We start from the raw sequence: 5360 nt of genomic DNA on the forward strand, positions 1-5360 counted from the left end.
CACACACACACACACACACACACACACACACACACACACACACACACACACACACTGAACTGTAGTACAACATGGTAAGGGCTGAGCTCCCAGGAGAATGAGCCAGAGAGCACAGTGGAGGGTTATGGCGGGGAAAGTCTGAGAGGAGCACATGCCTGCTGAGCCTTGAAGGATGAGCAGGGTCACGGTGAGCAGAGGTGAGGGGAGGCCTCCCACGTGGGAAGATAACACGGGAGACTTGACAGTCGGGGACCCGGGGAGCCACGGCGATATCCCGGTGTGGCCAGACCTTCGCAATGAGGTGGGACAAGCCCTCCTTGGGGAGCGAGCTGGTGAAGGCCTCTTGGTCTCGCCTTTCTCATTCGTGTGGGTAATAATCTTGCCAGTTTCATAGGGTTGGAGGATTAAAGAAGGTCCTAGATGTAAGGTCTTTGAAGTGGGGCTGGCACATCCTCAGTGCCCAATGAACGTCCTTGTGACGATTCCGTCCGTTCCCTTCGTCATGCATCTGAACTCTCCTTTAGGTTCTAGCTCTCTGAACAGAAGGTCAGGCGCCTGCCCGGGCGGGTCTCCTGTGCCCACGCCTTCAGGCGGGCTCCCTGGCCCGGCTCCCGCCCCACTGCCGTTCCCCTGGAGAGTTCCAGGTTCCGCCGTGCAGGGCGGGGGCAGAGCCTCACCATGTTCGGTTCCAGCATCTTAACTCCGGACTGTTTGTTTCTGTGCTGGAGACTCTTGGACGTGGAGCTGGACGCCGCATTTGGAAACGTGGAAAAGCCATATAATTCCACGTGTTTTCCACAAAGCGCCATGAAATGTGAGGCCCCGGCAATAGTGCCGTCCGAGGGTGATGACATGGAAAAACCCACGGGCGTGGAGCCTTTGCTTCCCCACCAGCCACAGCTGTGCGCTTTTGGACAAGCCTTCGAACTCCTGGCTTCAGCGTCCTGAAATGATGATGATGATGGTGAAGAGGAAGAGGAAGGTGGAGGAGGAGGGGACTTACCACAGTGAGAGGCCCGTACCAGGTTCTTGACATGTATTAGTTACTCTTATTTAATTCTCACAATGAATTATTATCATCTCCATTTTACACATGAGCAAACCATGGGCCAACGCAGTAACTCACCTTGTTCAAGACCATATAGCCAGAAGGTGCCAAAGTCATGTTCAGATCCAGGCCCGTTTCCCTTAAAAATCAGCGATCCGCACCACTCCCTCTCCATTTTTTTTTCTTTGGGGAAAAGGGAGAGATTTGGTGAGACGACCTCAAAGGATGCTTTGAAGTCTGACACCCATGGTCTGAGGACATGTGCCCACCCCCGTCCGAAGGTTGTTGATGTTACTGGACGTAACGTGGGATCTTTGTCACAAACACGCTGTCCTGGCCCACCTGGCGAGCGGGGCAGGCACTCACGTGGTGGAAAGTCCGTGTCATGGCCTTCTCTGTTTATTCTGCCCCAGAGCAGGAAGGGTGGAGGGGACGGTGCCTGCTGCCAGGCGGCATTCAATTCACCATTTGATTTGGGAGGTTTCAGCCACACCTTCTGAGCTAGTCACTTTTTATAGACAAGGTTGCTGGGGTGTTTTCTGCAGGCACCTGGGCACCAGCACAAACTCGGGAAGGACGCTGGCCCCAAATTACCCAGACCTTTGAACCGCCCTGTAGCCAGGTGAAGAGAGGCCAGCAGCGTAGCGCCCCCTGCAGGATGCAGAGTTGGACTTCTTGGCTGAGCCGCGCGGGCTGCTTCCTGGAAGAGTAACAGTCCTTTTTGTGTGTGTGGTACAACATATAGTTACTGTTTTATCCATTTGTAATGACACAGTTCAGTTGCATTAAATGCATTCGCAAGGTTGTGTAGCATCGCCACTGTCTGTGCCCAACCCTTTTCATCATCCCCGAAAAAACCTCTATGCCCTTCAAATACAGACTCCCCCTACCTCCCTCTCCCAGCCCTGAAACCTCTGTTCTACTTTCTCCCTCTGTGAACTGGCCTTTTCGAGGTACCCCATGTAAGTGGGATCATGCAATATTGGTCCTTCTGTATCTGGCTTATTTCATTGATCATGATGTTTTCAAGGTTTATCCATGCCATAGCATTGCAGTATTGTGATTTATAAGAAACTAGAGGCCCGGTGCACAAATTCGTGCACTGGTGGGGTCCAGCTGGCCTGCCGGATGAGGGCCATCAGGGGGCGGGCCGGCCGGAGGGAGGGTCCATGGGCAGTTTCCTGGCATCCCACCCTGATCAGGGGCAGGGCTGGTGCTCTTCTGCTCCCACAGGACCCATCCATCCCCTTCATGTGTGTGGGAAAGGAGGCTTAGGGGGACAGAGCGTTAAAAAAGGAGGGCGGGTTGGAGTGTGAGAGAGCCAGTGGCCTGCCACCGCCAGCGCTGATGCCGCCGCCCAGGCTCCGGGAACAGGCTCGCTGGACGTGATGAGTGTCAATATTTCATTTTCATCATGGGCAGCGGGTCACGGAGTGTCCTCCCTCCAGGGCACCTGCATGTTCACTGAGGAAATATTTGTCCATGTATGTTTATTCGGTGCGAGCCACATAGAGCAAAGCAAAGATGTGGGTCAATGATTTGGGAGACACCCCGAGGCTAGAATTCAACAGAGGCGGTCCTGCCGGAGAGGATGGGACCCTGATCCTACGAGAAATAATGATAATGATAAAGGCAGCCACTAGCATAGTGAGTCCTGTATGTCCGGCTGGGTCCCTGGCGTCGGGCACCCAGGGACTTGTTGTTCCAGCACCCCTGAGAGGGAGGTGTTGTTACCACCCGCGTTTTATCCATGAGGAATCGGGAGAGGCCGGTGACTCGTTCACAGGCTCACAGGCAATCAGTTGGAAACGGGGGTTTGAACCCCAGAGGACTGGCCCCAAAGCCCATTCTCGAAGCACAGCTGCACTCTGCCTGCCGGCCCCAGGCACCGAGGAGGCCAAGGTCACTCCCCCTGGGGGTCCGTGGGGCTCTTGGAGGGTCTGAGCTGGGCCGGAGCTGCTGGCAGAGGAGGAAGGGGCATGTCCCCCTGCGGACATGGCGGGCAGTGACTCCGACCGACTGAGGCGAGCCTAGAGCCAAGGAAGCCCCTCCCCCCAGCCGCTCCTCCAATGTGGGAACTGGAGTTACTTTGTTTCTCCAAATAACTGCGTCATTGACTCAATACCCTCTGGAGCACTTACGTTTACCTTGAAGGTTAAAATGTCTCCTGTCACTGGGCCTCGGGCCCTAAGGCTGTGGCTCCCTGTCCCTCCTGTGTGCCCGCTGCCTGTGGGGACTCCCTGTGGGGTCTGCCTGTGGGGCCGGGGTCAGGTGTGTGGATGGAGAGCGAGGAGGTGAGAGCCGGTGGGAGGGTGGTGCGCAGTCAAGGGGCCTCCCTCCAGCATCATCCCCCCTGGGGGTGTGTGTGTGGAATGTGCAGACTGCTCGGGGCCAGTGGGCTTCATGGTTCTGGGGTGTGGAGAGACTCGGGGAGCGGGGTGATGTGTGACTGACTCACAGAAGCAGACAGATAGGGTGGGGTGTGTTGTAGAAGGCAGAATCGGCACGGTCAGCAGGCTGTCACAGGGACAGGAGGTGACCCTGAGTGGCAGAATGATTGACACACCCTGACGCACCACTTGTGGTCATACCTGGTCCTGGCATCGCTGGACAGAGCCCCTGGGACGGCCTCTCCCCAAGTCCAGGAGCAGATGCCTCATCCAGGACCGTATCCCCTGTAGTTCAGCTCTCGGACCATTGTCTTGTCAGCGGGGCTTCGTTTTTGAGAAAGGGTTAAAACACGATGCCATCGCCCTGGGCCTCAGGGGACACGACACCCTCAGGGAAGGAATGTACAATGCCAGGGCACCTCCCCCCGCCGGGCACGGCTCCCAGCCAGCCTGCGGGCTGGGGCCCTCATCCCCACGCCTGAGACCCTGCGAGGCTCCTCGCTGCACCAGGAATGAGATCCACCCTCCTGCCTCGCCCTTGGGCTGGCCCTTGGCCCCTGCCGCCGCCCCCCCTTACCCCCTCGCCTCTCGGCCACAGGGCCCTTCGGGGCCGCAGACACTTGGCACTTGCCCTTCCCTCCTCCTGGACCACCAGGTGAAGTGGCCTCCTGGCTGCTCTCTGGCTCCGCACCTGCTCTGCCCGGCCTCCATCTGTCTGGGCTTGCTGGTTTCTGTCTGTGTGGCTTTTTCTCCCCGGGTCTGTGCACTGGTGGGGTCCCTCTGCGTGGCCTGCGGGGATTGGGCCGAAACCAGCAGTCCAACGCCTGCCGTAGGCTTGCTGCTGCTCCCCTGTGGTCTTCGGGCTGCCGCGGCCAGCGGTGCGCCCTGCGTCTGGCACCCGTCAATCAGCTGGGCAGCGCTCCCGCTGTGGGAGCACACTGACCACTTATTATATTATATTAATTATAATGTTAACCTCCAAGGTCTTATTATTATCTTTTTAAGAATAAAAAGAGGTGAAGAGACTTTCCCAGGGTCATACAGTTAGTTAGAGGCAGAGCTGAAGTCTGGATTCAGGATGTTAGACTCTCGAGCTTAATCACATCCTAACCCCAACCCCAATTAACCCTAATTAACCCTAACCCTAACCCTAACTCTAACCCTAACCCAGGCTTGGCACTGTGGGAATTTTATGCTCCAGGCAGAGCTGTTAATAGACAAGGAAGCTTTTCTGGACCCTTTAATCACTTTGAGATGGGGCACTAATTTAAGGCCTGGAATGCTTGGACAGAGTCGAGATATCCCTAGCATTTACTAGGCGTACCGGTTAATAATGTGGATTTTTTTTCTTCAATAGATGGAGTTACACATATGTTGCTATATGTGCTATTTGATATGTATGCTATTTTCTTATATTGACAACAAGCTTCAAAACTTCATGTGTCAAATTTTCTGAAGGTATCAACATCATAGATATTTTTACACTTAAAAATGTCGCTGCTTGAGTGTCTCTCCAGTCCACAAAAGTCAGATTTGAGCAAATGAAAAGTTCACCCTTTGGCCTGGAAATGGAATGCCCATCAGTAAACATGAGAACGTGTTTTTCCGGAAAATAGCCCTCATTTAGGAAGATCCAGGTAGCATCTAAGATCCTGACCAGGTTGCCTCAAGTGGAACCGGCTGCTTAGTATCCCTGCCTTCAAGGATGCCACCAGCCATCCATCATCCGCTCTTGACTAGTCAAGGAATGGTTTTCCGTGTTAGAGTTTGCGCCTTTATGCTTTGGGTTTCTCTAGTGATTCTGAAACACATGAACCTGAGGGGGGCGGAAAGGAAAGTATTTTTGGGTCCTTGAAGCAACAGTGGTTTCTCCAAGCACAAGGATACAGCCAAGAATATGCCCTGACTACTGCCCTCCCAGT

This window comes from Myotis davidii, unplaced genomic scaffold (assembly GCF_000327345.1).
Source record: "Myotis davidii unplaced genomic scaffold, ASM32734v1 scaffold399, whole genome shotgun sequence".
Lineage (NCBI taxonomy): Eukaryota > Metazoa > Chordata > Mammalia > Chiroptera > Vespertilionidae > Myotis > Myotis davidii.